Source organism: Lepisosteus platostomus, chromosome 5 (genome assembly GCF_059453375.1).
Source record: "Lepisosteus platostomus isolate fLepPlt1 chromosome 5, fLepPlt1.hap1, whole genome shotgun sequence".
In the NCBI taxonomy this organism is placed as follows: domain Eukaryota; kingdom Metazoa; phylum Chordata; class Actinopteri; order Semionotiformes; family Lepisosteidae; genus Lepisosteus; species Lepisosteus platostomus.
In genome coordinates this window covers 62,388,206-62,405,712 of record NC_142615.1, presented here as the reverse complement: position 1 = coordinate 62,405,712, position 17,507 = coordinate 62,388,206, and the positions used below count along the sequence as shown (strand labels likewise).

The following is a 17,507-nucleotide window of genomic DNA, read 5'->3' as shown; positions in this document are numbered from 1 at the left end:
TATAAATAGACTTTGTGCATTAAGAACTGTTTGTGTTGCCTGTAATCTAGGTAAGATTTTCGGTAAGGTATGCATTCAAATGTGAAAGACTATAATAATATAAAACCAGGAGAAGACTTATTAAAACATACTGTTTTCCTTGCGGTTTCTAATGTATTTTATTAAATGGGGGCTTTGTGAAATCAACTTTTAGCCTCTTGGAATGCAGTCACTCTCCCCGGTCTAAATACCATTATGTAAAATTAGGAAGCAGCAGTATTTTGATAAAGTGCGGTCTTCCTTTATCACAGTAACACAACAGTAAACAGTAAACGCTCAGGTGTTTATAATTACTCGGGAGCAGATCACCCTCAATTTAGAAAAAACCTTTGCTCGTCCCTTGCTTTCACAGCGATATCTGAATCGAGCCCCATAGCGTTAAGAAAGCTAAATTACACAAAGCTCATATGACATTGGGAGTCACTGTACCCTATCACGTCCTGCTTGCACTGTCCTACTAAAAGATTAGAGGGATCAGAAAGGACACAAACAACCCATGAATCGACGATTTTGAACTTAAGGGTCGCAAGCTCTACCGACTGCGCCTCTTGTTCCTCTATTACAACAGTAAAATTACTAGGGTTGATTCAACATAAAGTAAGCTGACCCCACTCCCAGCGACGGCACGGTGGCCAAGTGGTAAGGCGTCGGTCTCGTAAACCGAAGATCGCGGGTCCGAATCCCGTCTGTGCCTTTTTCATTCACCGCCACGTTCCTTTATCTAAGTCTACAAGTAACATGGAAACGTCTCCTCTTGTTACTCTTTCTGTGGAAGTGCACAGTTTCCTGTTAAAGCCAAAACGTATTGCGGAAATCTAATATATTGTAACGCTTACGGCCGACAGGCACTGTGTAAGAGCCGGCGTACCAGAGCAGGTGACGTCACCGCCCTTCCCTGTGATAGCAGGACTACAGCTACTGGGTTGTAGAGAGATATCTCTTTAGCTCACGGGTCTAGGTCGCTGCAGAGAGACGCGGAAGTCCCGGGTTCGAGCCCCAGACGGTGCAGGGGCCGACCAGATGCGGCAAGGGCGCCTGCCTGAGCCCCCGTAGCGTTACAATATGAAATTTGTTTAGAACTTGATTGTCTATTCAAAGAGAAAAACGAGAAAACCTCTTTATCAGAAGTGGGATTGGAACAAAATCCCCAGGGGAAACTGCGACCTGAACGCAACACCTTAGACCTCCAGCCAACTTGCCTCTGGCGTTTATATTGAATTATATGTTTTATTTCTTTTTACTCGTTGATAAGAAAAAAAGTGAAATCATGTAATTAGGGAAATTTCTTTTTTTTCATGTGGAAAACTAGCACAAGCAAATGTAAAGTTCAGAGCAGCACTCAATAAAAACGATCAGAAACCGAAAGCGCTACTTATGCGGATCAATACATTCCCATACCAGTTGTTCTGCAGAAGAAATAAGAAGAGCCAAACTCAAACTCAAAGGCATATTTCTAATTGGTTTATTTTCCTGATTGCAATGTATTGTGAAGCATAAAACCCAGCTGCATCAATCTCTATTACGCGTCATTTCTAAAGGTGTTTCAAATAGCAGCCAGTGCAGTATTAACGCTTTTGGAGCATGTATTACATTGTAAATAGTCTTGTTTAAATAAGTTTAAATTCGCACACTGTTATTTAGACAGCGCAAACCTGTCTGACCTCATACAACTTTCTGTGCCAGCTGAGTAGATCTTAAAGCAGCTGCAGCCAAAGTACCCGTAATGGCAACACAGTGCTTTCAGTTCGGCTTTTCTTATTTCTTCTGCAGAACCACCGGCATCGGAATATACTGATCCGCATAAGAAGCGCTTTCGGCTTCTGATGGTTTTTATTGAGCGCTGCTCTTAACTTTACATTTGCTCAGGCTAGTTTTCCCCATGAAAAAAATACATTTCCCAAATTACACGATTTCACTTTTTTTCCTATCAACAAGTAGAAATAAATAAAACATATAATGCAATATAAGAGCTACAGACAGGATGCCTGGTGGTCTAAGGCGTTGCATTGAGGTCCCAGTTTCCCCTGGAGACGTTTGTTCAAATCCTACTTCCGAAAAAGAGCCTCTCTCGTTAGAGTAGAAACGACAGAATCTCTAAGTAGAAAACATTTCCACAACATCTCGCATTTCACGTGTTTAATGTTAATTGTCTTAGTGTTTTTTTCGGTGAATGATGGCTCTCTTTTCTTGCAGGGTGACGGCAAACTTCTTCAGAGACGGAGTCTCCCACGCACGGCTTTTCTTTATCAGGACCGAAGGTAACAGAGACAGACTTCAAATTCAAATGAATTACTTCTTGAGCATTTATGACCGGTAAAAAGCTGAGAGCAGAAGAAAACGTCATTGGAAATGAAGAAATGTCTGCTGACAGTAATCAGAGCTCGCGCTCAACTGCGGACAACCCCTCCTTGTTAGTACAGTGTTGAGTACCCCTGCTTGTCGCGCGGAAGACCGGGGTAAGTTTCGGTGACAGGGTGCTGGTTTAATTTTTTAACAACCTGACTTCAGTTAAAAACTGTGTACTATTTACTAAGTTTCAGACTAGTTATTGCGGTAGAATATGGAGATCATATCTAGCTCTGAGCTCAACTGCAACAAGAAGTCGTGCTTAACAAAGTCAGAGCCCAGCTGAACGTGTGCTCAGTGTAATGCCCAGGACTCAGGAGCATTGTTGTGGTTCTAATTAGCACGAACTGCAGGGGCTCTGAATCAGAGCCTTTCAATTTATCTGTTCAGTAAATTAAAATGCAAGACACCTTAAAATGGGATTATTACTTTGTCTCTGTCCCGTTTGTATATAATCAAATGTTTAAAAGATACCAGTAAGGACACACAACTACTAATGGGATACTTATTGGAAATAATCCCAAAACAAGCACGTCTGGCAGCTGGTAAACCCCTGTAATAATATTTGCAGTGACAAAACACTTTGAAGATTTGCAATCTGTTTAAATATGGATTTACTAAATTTCAGTTCTCCGGCATAACTGAACTCTCACTGTTGCATACTAAAGGCTTTACATGCATTAGCTGTGATAATGCTTCTAATAAACACAGAATGAAACTTAGTTTTGTTCCTCATGGTGATCCTCTTGTAGATCCAAATGAAATCTTTAATATGATCCCCCAAGAAAAAAAAGGAGTCCATTTCCGAATAATTGATACCCCATCAAACATTTTTTAATATCCCTGCAAGTTTATACAGAGAATCCTGGTTCACAGCTTAAATTCAAGTAAATAAAAAGGAAACGAGTTGGAAACGATGTCAATCTGGGATTTAAATCACCTGGAACATTTCACTACATTGGGCAGTATGGGCCAAAGAGCAATTACCAACATCCCTTTGATAGCTCAGTTGGTCGAGTGGAGGACTGTAGTGGGTAATAGCAGGGAATCCTTAGGTTGCTGGTTCAATTCCAGCTCAAAGGAAGGCGCCTTTTGTGTACTTTGTTTAATCAAAGAGTTAAAATAGTGAATCTGTTTCATTCAGACGTTGACCAAAAGCTCAATAAATGACGAAGCAGAGGCTCCTGTTCTGAATTCACCTCATGTCTGATTGGAAAATACCCCAGACAGCGTGTAAAGCTCTTGTTGTGGCTGTTGTTTTATTATTAGATTAAAATGACGTATTGTGCACTAAATGTTGCAGAAACACAATCTGATATTTTAATAACTTTTATTTTAATAATTTGATAATTTGAGCATCCTGACTGGTTGCATCACTGCCTGGTATGGGAAGTACTCCGCCCGGGATCGCAAGGTATTGCAGAGGGTGGTGAAGTCAGCGCAGCTTCTCACCAGCTGTGAGCTACCAAGCATCCAGGAGATCTGCTCAGCTAGATGTCTGAAGAAGGCCAGGTCCATTCTCAAGGACCCCAGTCATCCCAGTCACAAACTGTTTTCCCTCCTACCGTCCGGTTAACTGTACCAAAGCATTCGGTCCAAGTCCAACAGACTACGGAACAGCTTCTACCTCCAGGCAATAAGACTGCTAAATAGCCAACCTGTAGCTCCTATGCAAATCACCTGTAATGGCTACATGGACACACAATTCTCACTATATTCAGCATAACTGTATATATTGGACACATAACAGCTCTACTCATATTGAGTTTTATTCCATTTCAAAAATGTAACCTCAATTTTGTGATTTTTGTGTTCTTGTGAATTTTTGTGATTTTTGTGATTCTTGTAATTTTTTTGAGCTCGCAGAAAAATACATTTCATTGACAGCAACTACTGCTGAACACCATATTGTTGTGCATTTGATAAATACACTTTGATTTGATTTGATTTGATTACCCTTTTGCCCCTCGACCTTACACCTCGCTTTCTGTTTTGGATTGTACGTCTATCTCCGTATCTCCTGGTTTACGAACTACCTTTCGCCTTTTGACCACGATCTCGCCTGACGTTTCGGATTATACGCCTATTTCAGATATCTACCTGCTCCATCGTCTGCATAGGATCCGCATACCTTTTTCATTGGAGCTTCCTTTAAAAATCTTGTGGCTTCTTCCAAATAACGCAACAGTTTTTCTGTGCCTATTTGCTGTTTTGATTTGTGGAAAAGGTTGTCAATCAGTGAATGTTTGACCACTAGAAATTTAGAGTGGGTCTATAAAGCTGCTCAATAAATTGGGGCGATCTGAAACCAAACCAAAAGGAGCGCATCTTCCCAGATGCACTTCCTCAGAGCGCACCTAATCGCCCTTTTGCGTAAACAGAAGGGTTTATCCCCAAAAATTAAATGGCAAGCAGAGTGCCGAAAAAGCCAAAAGACGGCTGCTCAGGTACTTGAAGAAATATATTCGGGCAATTCATGGGAAGACTAAGATGTGCATCTTCTTTTTCTGAAGACGCCTTTGATGAAGGACTGGACCCACTGCTGGATTGTGAGTATTTTTGTTTTGTTTATACAATCCAGACCATTGCTATTATTAGTTATAAACTTCAATAACACCATTAGATCGAACGTTATCTGTATATATGGGAATGAGAAATGCTTATTGGTTATATGTTGTGAATATGAGTGGTCTTTTTGAGTCTTATTAGAAACAAAGAAATATTAGATTTGCAAATATTGTTTTCTGCAAAGAAAGTCTTTGCATGTTTTTGTTTTACTGCAAATATTGAAAGGTAATCCTTCTGAGTCTCATGGACAATGCAGACAAAACAAACGTTTGGCTATTATAGTTGTAGGGAAAACCGGTTCAGGGACGCCAAATATGTAATCATAGTGGCTCTCTGAAGGCACCAGTTCTGTAGGGTTTGGGCATTTACTGAGACAATTATTAATTGTAGCAGTAAATCACAAAGTTGATTCTTTTGATGGCTTTAGAATCCAACCATGCGACATAACTCAAACAACGCGCACACACAGGTACTAATACACGAGGATACATTTATTAATACATAGAATATGCATGTAAACCTAACAGATCTTATTGAGAGGGTTATCAGAATACAAAAGGTATATATTCAATCAGTTACAAAGAGTTACACATCAAGAGGACATACGTTCAGTATATCATTCATTAAGACCGTTTCGTAAATGAACTTGGTTACAACGTCTACATTAGATACTCAAACAAGTACATAACTCTTAGGAATTAAATTGATATCAACTGGTTTGGATAACAATTGAATTCTCGAGCTGTAATGCATTGAAGTTGAATACTCATCCAATCTTTGGGGATTCAGATCTCCTGCGGGCACAAAGAAACAGTTGCAGGCTGTTGCTGTCCAATCCGCGCTCTCTGGCTCCGTGCCAGGCTGTGCTGTGCGGCTTGCGACGGTGCGCTGCTGATGCTCATTGTTGGCTTTAACTAGCAAAGTTTTTGCACAGGAGAAAAGATGACTGTGGGTCCCAGCAAGTCAGGAAGAGGACCGGTTCGTTCCTGATGAAGAGCTAGTTCTGAATAGTGATTCAGCTTTCCACAGTTCCGACCTGTTCACGAGGCCTGCTGCAGGTTACTCTCTGGCAACCTCCACTCTAGACTCTTAGAACAAAGGAAAGTTCTGGCACTCGGACACACTGGCCGTTCCGTGGTTGTCCGGGCTGAGTCTCAGGATGGTCAGGAGGCGCGCTGCGAGAATGTCCTGCCCTTGGGAGCCTTCTGCTCCTGGGCCGTCCTGCCCTGGAATTCTCCTTTGAATTCCCTTTAGAACAGTCCACAGAATCCTCTCCAGAATCTTACTGAATCTTACTGACTCTCCCTGAATCTCTCAGGCTCTCTGTGTTGCCTGTTTTTACCTGGAGGAACTTCAGCTCATTGATTGGCTGAAAGTTCCATGGGCATCAGAGTCCCACGTGGGTTACTCGGCCCTACCAGTCCCTGATTGGTTGATCAAGGTGAGATATGAGTCACTTACTCCTGACACTTAGTAATGCAGTCCAGATGTCCAACTGGCACTCCCTAGACAGATAGGCGCCAATGGATGACCATTGATCATGATAGCCAGGCTTAGCTAAGTGCATCCCCCTTTGGGAGCTGTCCTTATCAAAAGAAAACATCTTGCATGAATGGTTTCGCTGTGGCTGCACCACAGAGATGAACAGAGAAATGGGGCCTCATTTGGGAAGCTCAGAAACACTTAATTCTGCCTTATTATTAAGCCTCGCCGCTACATAGTTTTGAGTACAAAGCTGTTATGTTTCCTTGTTGGCTGTTTACAAACCTCTGAAACTGCTGCTTTTTGCGTCTTACAGTCTTCATAAAGTCCTTGGACATGATTTTAAAACACTATTGTCTGTGTTTTTATATTTCTATTCATATTTATTAGTTTTTTTTAGAAGATCAGAGGGGGTCCTTGGTCACCTGGCACTAAAGTGTGAATTAACACCCTTCTGCAATTATAGCTAGGCAAAGCTTGCTCGTTCTCCAAAGCACTGGTCTGCAGCTCAATCATTACACATGTGGAGTGCTATCCTCTTGCCCTAACTTTGTCACCTAGCAACAAAGGCTGTTGGTCAGTAATAAAACCATGAAACTCATTCCTAGTTTCAGTACTTTTTTCTAACTTCCTTTTGTTTTTCAGTGAGGATATCAAAGAACCCTCCACCCCCTCAAGTGCTGAGATTCCTCGGCCAAAGAGAGGGTGGAAGATTCCCACTCCACTCCAGACCACAAGACCTGTTCAGGGCAGGAAGAGAAGAAGCCCCTCCACCAACGGAAGAGCCAGAGGACAGGTGGAAGATTGAAGCAGAGCAGGATGTGACATTGGAAAAGTTTAGGTTCAGTCCAGCATGGACACCAGGTGTCCAGCTGGACACTTCCAAAACATACTCTCCGTTAGATTTGTTCCAGCTGTTTTTTTAGCATGGAAGTTATGTGCATACTGTGCAATAACATGAACAAAAATGCAGACAACCAAAAGGGTTCAAAGTCAGAGTGACAGTCAGTGTCCATAGTGGACCTGTATAATTATAGGAATTTTTATTTTTATGGGGCTCCTCACATCTCATAATATGAGACCCTATTGGAGTCCTAGGGAGCCCTATGATGTTCCTTTCTGCTGGTCGATTATGACCAAATCAAAATTTGAGGCAATATCCTGGACACTTCACCTTCCGGATCCTAAGGAGGACAGGGAAAGTGATCTAAAAAGCGGGACCTCAGAATATGACCCCCTTTGCTGCCTTAGACGCCTGTTAGACTCCATCCTTACAGCATGTAAATAATTTTATCAGCCCTGATATAATCTGTCTGTCGATGAAAGGATGGTGGCCTCAAAGACAAGAATAGGCTTTAGGCAGTACATGAAGGGGAAGCCCACTAAGTGGGGCTTCAAGCTGTGCGTGTTTGCTGATGCCTCCACAGGTTACACCTGTGATTTCTCAATCTATACAGGAAAATCACCCTTTGCCACCGGAAAAGGGCTGAGCTATGAATTAGTTCTGAACCTCTTGAAAGTTTCATACCTGGGTACAGGTTATAATGTTTACATTGACAATTTCTACACCAGCTCTGCCCTTTTCCGGGACCTCTTCAAAATGAAATTTGGTGCCTGTGGCATGATATGAGAGAACCATGTGGGTTTCCCCTGCACAAAACAAAACATCCTAAAAAGGCTGAAAGGGGCTCCTTGCGCTGGATAAGGGCTGGAGAACTACTGTTCACCAAGTGGATGGACACACATGGGTGACCATGTGTAGTACCATCCACAAGGCATACAGTGGAGACAGTCCATCACAAGGTGAAAAAACTCGATGGGTCTTGGCAGGTTCAGGATGGTGTTGGGAATAGGAATGGCAAGGACTACAATCAGCACATGGGGGTGGATTTTTTGGATGCTCTTATAAAGGATTACAATTTGGCCCACAAAACTAGAACATGGTACAAAAAACTGTTCTTTCATTTCATTTATATTGTGGTGGTGAAAGACTCAATGTGAGGAGCAACAGGTAGTGGTTAAAGCCCAGGTTAAGGGGTGTTGGGGGTGAAAGCAGTGGATTGGGTCTGACTGAGCTCATTACTGACCTCACTGATGCAAACTCTATATGGGTTTGTGTACATGGGGTTGCCTTGGAGGCTACATGAGCTGAAGGAAAAGAACCCCTTTGTCATGTATCATGAAAACATCACCCACTGCATTTTAAAATAATTTGAACAAGAGCAATAGGGTACCGCTGGAGTTTATAGACTGACATAACTGCATGAGTAACTGGGAGAGGAGAGATGCAGTTCAGGAGGATTAGAGCTCTACAAGAACATATCCCCCACTCTCACAGCAGGGCCTGTTGTACCCAGTACAGTACTGCTGATCTAGAAGGCTGTTGATGAGCTTTTGAGCACCCAACTGAGAAACAGGTTCAGCCCTGGGAATAAGGGACAAAGAGGGAGATTCTTTATCCTGAAGTGGTAACTTGTTTTACAATAGCAGACAATATAAAGAAACACAAACCCCATCTTCTGGTTCTGCTGCTGCTCCACACAGGTTCCACTGGAAACAAGAGGGGCCAGGAGCTCATGAACAGTAATCAGGGTTGTTGCTACAGGGTGGAGCTGGAGAAAGTTAGATGCAAAGTGTTCAAATATAACGCATTCCACATGCACCCTTATTCCCACATGCTCGCATTCCACTCATTCTCACATATCCAGGTGCACACTCTTTCACAAATGCTCACGCCGTAAGTGATTAGCCTATCACTTTTCCCTGCCTTCACTATTTCAGTTCTCCTCTTCCCCCTGTTCCTCACTCACTGTGGTAGTCTCCCTGAGCTCCTGTAGTGCGCATACTTCTCCAACTCCTTTCTTTTTTGGATTATTACTGACATTTACCTGTTTCGTGGTTTTTCACTCTCGCCTCTTGTTTTTGGATTTGTTTGCCTTATTCTACTGCCCTCTACCGTGTTTTGGACTTATTGCTTGTTTATTTGATTAAGAATTTTTGCATTGCGTTTTTGGACTTTACTACTTTTTTTTACTCTTCCATTTCTGATACCAGACTTGTCAAGTACTGAAAGCTTGAACTTCAGAGGAGTGAAACACAGGGGAGAACCCACCTCTCAAGTCCCAAAGGCCTGCCACTATGTTTGCCCTGTGCAGAAGATAAAAAGCACAAGAAACAGAGAGCAGACCAGCTCCAGTGTGGTAAGCTCAGCACCTCAGTCTCAACTTCTAGTGGTCTCATGAATAAGATGCTGGCCTCGTACTGCTGTGTCTGACTGCCTGCTCATCTCTGAACCTGGCTATGTTGTACTCCTGTTTGAACAGGAGGTTACCTAGAGCTTTGAAACCTGTTCTCCCTCAGAAACTGTTCGCTGAGTGAGAGGAGAGGATAGACAGGCTAGATGGGCTAAACTTGCTTCTCTTACCTATCTGTTCAGCAGCTACCTGATCCAGCAATCTGCTGTGAGCTGGATTAGCTATTGGATATTATAATGAGACTCACACTGGCACTGACAGAGCAGTCTGCGACTCTCCAGACTGGACTGGTATCTTTAGAACATGTGGTCATACTGGTCATAATGTATTGACGGATTAATCAGAGATATGTATGTGATATAATTCAGGACTACGATGTCACAGGAAGACAAAGGAGAGAATGGAAGTACTGCAGGTTCCAGAAATGTTTGTCAGCTGGAATGAGTACAGAGATTGAGTACCAGAAACCGGGCACTCATTCTCACTACCACAGAACAGTCAGCTGGCTAACAGTGGACAGCAGGCGCTGACCTGGGAGTAATATCAGTGACCCTGCTTGCCTGAATGTTGTGTGAGGACAGACACTGCAGAGAGAGAGATTAATGAACAGGACTCTCTCCCACTCTTTCCTTTTCCAGGGCTCAAGGTGAAGGACAGCTGGGGGGGGGGTTCTTACAAGAATGTGCGTGCAGCTGAGACATCTGTGTCAAGGGCATCCCATGAACAATCTGACCCCTGAGACAACACCAGGCAGAGAGAGGAGCAGCTCAAACACTGCAGTGTATCTGATACACCATGAACAGGGGACAGTCTATGGAAAGTCACACAGGGTCCTGGCTCCGGGGTTGTGCTGGGTTGATAAGGGGTGCTGTAGGTCTGAAAACCTATTCAGTACCAGTATGGAGCAGCATACTGCAGCAGTGATGTTAATGATTAGCTCCCAGTAAGAACAGGGATGACTCCAGCCAGTGATGGTAATGTGAGGGTAGTTCATACTGGGACTGGGAGTGTGTGTCTCTCTACTATCTGATCATAAAGTTGGGCAGGTAAGACAAAGAAGTCATTTGGAGGAAGAGGTATCATTCAGTGGGAGAAGACAAAATATCTCCCAAGTGGAGGCACAGAAGTTGCAGTGGGGAGAAAGCCATTATTAACCTCTCTCACTCAGTGCAGTGTTAATGTACTGTAGTGTCCAGTCAGTCAGTGCGTGTATTCACTGTCTCACTGTGTTTTCTCATGAGACTGAGTGAGTGGGTGGGTGGAGCCTTGGAGTGTTTGAATCGTGTGGCAGTGTTTGTTCACTGGTTTGTGTTTTCTTTGTCATTTTTTGGGGGGGAGAAAAAGAAGGGTTTGGTAAAAAATTGGTTTATTTTCATTCCATAGGCAGCTCTGGGGGCTCTGATCCTCCAGACTTCTCATTTGAGAAGCTTGCGTGGCGCCATGGTGTTAAAATTTCCCCCGTGGAGTTCTGTCCACTGGAGAGGTGCATATGTACAGTTGGGGAGGTCGTGGGCTGCAAGATCAAGTCCGCTTCCTGCATGAGTGGAGGGATAGTTGTTTTCCTACAGTCAACTGATCTGGCAAACACCCCGGTGGAGAAGGGGGTTGTCTTGAACGGTACCTTCTCCCTGGTGCTGCCCTCTCCAACGTGCCTCTGTTTATATGGAACGAGCTGCTGGAGAGGAAGCTGTCCCGGTACAGATAGGTGGTCTCTCTGATGAGGAGGGTCCCTCTGGGCTGCAGGGCACCACAGCTAAAGCAAATCATGTCTTTCTGAAGACAAGTGTACGTGATCTTGGTGGAAAAAAACCCTGGAAGTGATCAATGTGGCGCTTAAATTTTGAATTGACAACTGTGATTATGTGGTATTCGCTACTTCGGAATCGATGAAGTGCTTCAGGTGCGGGAGCGAAGGGAACATGGTGAAGAACTGCCTGGAGATGGAGGATGAAACGAGCAGGTACCCTCAGTCCCAGGGTGCACTGGAGGTCAGGCAGGCAGAGGGGAGCGGAGCAGCGCAGGGAGGCAGCGGGGAGACAGCTCACAGGCGGTTTGCAGGAGAAGAGATTGCTGGAGGTGTCCCACACAGGAGAATAGGTAGGAGAGATTGGACTGCCACAGCTTAAATTCAAGGTAAACAAGACTAAGGAAACGAGTTGGAAACTTGATGTCGGAGTGGGATTTAAATCACCCATTTCACATTTTACTTCATTGGGCAGTATGTGCCAGAGAGCAATACCGTGGCATCTCTTCGATAGCTCAGTTGGTGGAGCGGAGGACTGTAGTGGAATCAGCAGGGAATCCTTAGGTCGCTGGTTTGATTCCGGCTCGAAGGAAGGTGCTTTTTGTGTAATTTAATCAAAGAGTTAAAAAAAGCTAATCTGTTTCATTCAGACATTGATCAAAAGCTCAATAAATGACGAAGCAAAGGCTCCTGTTCCGAATTCAGCCCACGTCTGATTGTCTTGTTTTGGCCAAGATCTGATCTTTGAATTAAGGGACTACACTGTCTGCTTTGTAATTCAAAAATACATACAAATGTCAAGTTTTTTGTAGATATAAAGGTGTTCTCTGTTTTCAAAGGATAGTTACTTAATTGGTATAATGATTTGGTATTGATTTGGTATCGTTGTATTATAAAGTTTGTGCTTTCTGTGTTTTTATCGTATTGTGAACTTATTTTTTAAACAAATGCTTACAAAGGCAAACACGGCACACATCTGTTTATAGCAGTGGTGAATTGTACATTTTTATTAAGTACAAGCTACTGTGCACTTCTGGGAGTATAACAGGTTTGATATAAAGTGGCAAAAATCTAAAAGGGGAAAATACCCCAGATTGCATGTAAAGCCCTCGTTGTGACTGTTTTAGATAAAAATGGCGTACTATGCACGAAATGTTGCAGAAACACAATCCGATATTTTGATAATTATTATTTTAACAATTTGATCAAATTGAGGCCAAGGATCCAAATCTTCAGTTCTGATTTTTTAAAGCGATATCTTTCCTTTCTGTCGTGGAAGTCACACGATGTGAGTAATTGTTTTTTTTTACGTTGCGATCCAAAGAGGCTCAGACGCACAGTCTAACAGTAACCAAACCAGAATGGATTCTGCTGGGAGCCGGGCTGAGCTCATTCTCACTCCCTGTGCTGAAAACAGAATTATTTCTTCCCCGAACATCGTCTACAGATCACTTGGGCGCTTTTAACCTTCTCGCAGCTACGGGCGAGACTGACGCTCACGATATGAAGGCACCCGGTGGTACACTTTCTCTAACTCTCACAATCGTAACAGACTTCGCTTTTTAAAAAAAAAGTAGATATAGCCCTGAGAAAAGCATTAGCTTTATCAGTTTTTACATTTATCTATTTTGAATCAAAGTTTGACTTTTTTATTGCATTTTACATTATAATAATAATCATCATCATCATGATGATTGCATACACTTATATAGCGCTGTTCTGGATACGCCACTCAATGCGCTTCACAGGTAACGGGGACTCCCCTCCACCGCCACCATTCTCCTGAATGATCACAGAGAGTCAGGACCTCGGTTTTACGTCTCAGCCGAAGGACGGCACCTGTTTACAGTTTAGTGTCCCCGTCATTGTACTGGGGTATCAGGATCCGCATGGACCGCAGGGTGTGCGCCCAGCGACAAAAAACTAGACGTGTGTCGGGCTCGGCTGCATCAGGACAATGACGTCACGGGGACAAAGTAGAGGAAATCAAAACGGTTCTATAAAAGACCTGTGTCAGCTGTTGGTTTGCAGTCTGGGCTCTAAATCCTCCGATCCAATTTTAAATCTCTCTAATACCTGAGATGCGGCTTCTTCTGAGAATTTATTCGCATACTTATTATGTGTAAGTGTATAGATGAAACCTTTCATATATTATTCAGTTTTAATCAAAATGCTTTACTAATACAAGAGAGAAGTATAGTATGAAGGATGTGACAAATTTAAGATTTCTTGGAACAAAACGGTTTTTATTTGCATTCGAAATGAAGCGGAATTTTAGCACGACACACAAACCCTTTGTCTTTTTTAGAGAGTGATTTTTAAACAGACAAAAATGTAGAAAACGTGTTTTTTTTAGCACTTCAATAGCAGGGTCAGTGGCGTAATGAATAACGCGTCGGGCCTCGCGTCAGAAGATTATAGGTTGGCCTGCCGTCTGGCTTGTTGCGTTTATACCACTTACATTCTTTTATATAAATGAACTGCACCTGAAAGCTATAGAAAACACTTTGGGTAAGTTGTCTGCAGCCTCATGCGAATTTCAACAACTTACCCAAAACACTGTACTGTCTGGAGATCAGCTCCAGCTCTGAACTCAATTGCAATGAAAAACCATGCGTAACAAAACTGGAGAACAGCTGAACTTGTGCTCAGTTCGGTGATGAGGGTTCAGAACTGTCCTTGTTGTAATTAGCATGAACTGCACAGGCTCTGAATTAGACCATGTCAATTAGTCTGATCAGTGCAGGACACGTTAATGTAGAATTATTAATAGGTTTATTAGTTAGTTCAGGTTTACCCACCTGAACTAATGTAGAATTATTACTTGGTCTGTCTCTTGTTTGTATATAAATGAATTTCTCTGACAACTTAATGTTAGTTTTACGATGTAGGTCAGGCATTGACATATGCATGAGTGTACAAAATGACTCCTGATTCAACTCATGTTCTATAGGAGATTGGCGATTCCTCCTGTTTCTCGTACAACCATATCAGAACAGAAGCCCGTGTCACCCAGCTGTGATTCAAGATCGACTCGCATCTTTATCCCTTTTTTGTTCGTGATCATTATTTTCTTTAGTTATGATCAATATTGAACTTTTTCTAAATGAAATGACAATAATCAAACATGCAGCAGATTTTTGAAAAGTATTCGGAATTGACAGGGTGCTCCTTTGGAACAGTCGTCAGAAAATGTGAGAAACTGAAAGTTATGTAAGCTCTCACACAAAGCATTGAAGATTGGAATCTGAGTGTAAAAAAGCTACCCGTCTTCCAGTGATAGGCAGGGATACACACCATGACTCGAATAGACTCAGTGAACTTTAACACCTATGATATTACGAGTGCTTTGCACGTGTCGAACTTCAAGAAGGAACTACTACAACAGTTGTGGACATAATTCAATATCACCGGCAAAGTCCAATGCCGGCAACTTCTGAGAAAATAATGTTCACTCATGGAATTTGGTCTTTGAATGGCTGGCGGGAAAATTCATTTATACTCCTGTTGCACCCTCAGCTGAAACATGTTAAAATAACAACGCAGATTTGTTGGAGAACCTGACAAGAATTATTGGGTTAGCACTGAATATATTCTTGTATATTTACTTTAATTTTAATATAAATATAAACATGCATGCTGTATAATCTATTGTAATTTTAAAATATGTTAGTTGAGGATGCGAGGGGGGCTATTATACCCTGTGAAACACGCAAGGAACTGTAAAAAAGGCTGGTATTTGAATAAAATTGGCGATCACAAGAAAACCACAAGTTATGTGGTATTATCATCAATATCCTTCAAAATCGACGTTCAAATGAAGGATTTGAAGAAACTATGAAAAAAGCAACAGTAATAGCAGAGGATTTTGATTTTTGCTCTTCAAGTCAGCAGATCACCGTAGAGTTGCACCCCTACAAACAGCACAAGGGATGAATCCCACCTCCTTCGTTATTGCTATATTTGTGCCGGTGAAAGTAGCGTTTGTGCTATTGAAAGCATCTCGGAAGATGAAGGTGCAGTCACTTCCACATGTCATGATATCATTAGATCCGACGACAAGAGCTGAAGCCCCCGCCATTTTCCAAGCCAGCAATGTGAGGAAGATGAATATGGAGGAAGGTAGTGTGGCCGAGCGGTCTAAGGCGCTGGATTTTAGGCTCCAGTCTCTCTGGGGGCGTGGGTTCGAATCCCACCGCTGCCAAATGTTAATGTTTTAAGACCTGCAATACGATCAGTAAAAGCGCTTTTTGTTAGGCTGCGGGAGGTGTTTAGAGATAGACTTTCTAAAAGACAGGCTGTCAGCTTAACATCAAGGCAGAAAAAATATTTTGTTTTCTCAACAGAAATTCTCTTTGGCACGTTCAGCTTTATAGGGAACAACATCTGCCGAGATCACTTTTGAGGCAGTGCACATGATAGTGTACCGGCAAGTACATTTACGGTAATATTGGCTGTGGTGGTGAGCTGCTTTTGTCTGTGAAACTTTTAATTCTTCACGCCGAATCGTTGGCAGGGGTAAAGCTTATTAAATCTTTGAACATAGCGCTCCATCAGAAATACTTTGTTCGTGATCAAAAGAGATCAAAGGATTAAATTCATGAATTCACATAGCATACCTTACAGGAAAGATTTAAAAGGGGAATTGATTGTGCTTCCTGATGTTGTTCCTGTGGTTTCTTTAGATACAGAGGTGAATGTTCTTTGACGTTCTGCTAGAGTATCCACTGGGTGGGCTTTATCAATCAGCTCGGATAGGTCATCTGTGCTCCGTCTCCGGAAAATAATCAGCACTGTAGTTTTTTCCTGTGCTGTCTTTTAAAACATATAAGATCACGAGTTTACAGATTTCTCCAAGTAACAACTATACATTTAACCCAGCGGTTAGCATTCCTTCAATCCAATAGTTTTACTCCGGGTAAAAAACAGCGAAATATGTAGAGAGATGATATTCAAATATTTCAACATTCTTATTGGATTACCTGTATGGATATATCGCTCAGAATTCCTAATATGATTTTGAGTTCAGTTTTGCTTTACTACTTTCAGAGTCTTTTATTGACCTTGCTGAAGCAGAGAAGTGACACAATCACAAATGTGACCTACCTGTGCTGCTGTTTTTGGCTAATAATAGTTAAAAAAAACAGCTCCTTGCATTAAGAGCAAGAGCAACCAACACGCTCGCTGGTTGTGTTTGGTATTTTCCGGGGTGCTCTTCCTCAGCTGCAAAGTTATTTGGCGAGCAAAGACCTCTGAGAAGGAGTCTGAATCCGTCAACAACACAGGAATTCTAAGATCGCACTGCCGTCTTGTGTACAGAGATCTGCCTTTTCCTTATAGAGTGTTTTGGTGTTTAAGAACACGTATCCTACCTTGAATGCTAGTTTCAAAAGATACGTTACCGGATCACAGATTTTCTTGAAAGGATTTGGGAATGCACTTACCGGGATTCAAACCCGGTTCAATTATTTAGAAGGCACCTATACCACCAACGCACTTCTGAGAAACACCGGCACATTTCCGCAATCCTCCCTCTCACCTACAAAGTTATGAAGAGACAGACGTCCAATTAAAACTAATTTGATTCACTCAAGGCTTCGCTCTTTTGTTGTGATGTCATTTTAATTAATGTAGCTGTGATAAGGTGTCGTTTCTGTCTCTTAAAGTTTAAGTCTGCTCCTTTCTTCCTGGTTTAGAAATAATGTTCCATGATTGTTTACAAACACCACTATCAATTATTTGTCCAGCTCTAACGCCTGTGTGCGTTGACAAGGCATCTCAAAAGGACATATTAAATAACATGATCCTTCCTGTTACCATTCCTGTGGTTGGAGTGTTGTTTTGCCCTTTTTCGTTCTTCTACAATATTTGCAGACAGGACTTTATCACTCAAGTTGTACAAAACAAGTCGGTCCATGAGAATCATCAGTACTGCTGTTGTTCTATGCGTAGTTTAATCAAGGTAGTCGAGTGAGGAGGTAAAAAAGCACTCCCCGTCGATAAATCAATCATCGTCGCCCGTGTGACTGGATATAAAAATAACGGATTCATTTTAACCAATCTCTGGAAGCTTC

At 42.3% G+C, this 17,507-nt stretch overlaps 1 long non-coding RNA gene and 3 other non-coding genes across 4 annotated transcripts; all 4 read left to right on the top strand.

Annotated features, from left to right (window-relative positions):
* The first annotated feature begins 661 nt into the window (after positions 1 to 661).
* On the top strand, positions 662 to 733 carry trnat-cgu (transfer RNA threonine (anticodon CGU)). The gene has a single exon. It is a non-coding gene; the product is annotated as a tRNA-Thr (tRNA).
* A 2,646-nt stretch (positions 734 to 3,379) lies between these two features.
* Positions 3,380 to 3,468, top strand: trnay-gua (transfer RNA tyrosine (anticodon GUA)). Its single transcript is given in 2 exon segments — positions 3,380 to 3,416; positions 3,433 to 3,468. It is a non-coding gene; the product is annotated as a tRNA-Tyr (tRNA).
* A 1,426-nt stretch (positions 3,469 to 4,894) lies between these two features.
* Positions 4,895 to 11,587, top strand: LOC148670799 (uncharacterized). Its single transcript, XR_015936647.1, has 3 exons — positions 4,895 to 4,934; positions 7,081 to 9,635; positions 10,328 to 11,587. It is a non-coding gene; the product is annotated as an uncharacterized LOC148670799 (long non-coding RNA).
* Positions 11,588 to 11,937: 350 nt separating this feature from the next.
* trnay-gua (transfer RNA tyrosine (anticodon GUA)) lies at positions 11,938 to 12,026 on the top strand. The gene is given in 2 exon segments: positions 11,938 to 11,974; positions 11,990 to 12,026. It is a non-coding gene; the product is annotated as a tRNA-Tyr (tRNA).
* The last annotated feature ends 5,481 nt before the right edge of the window (positions 12,027 to 17,507 follow it).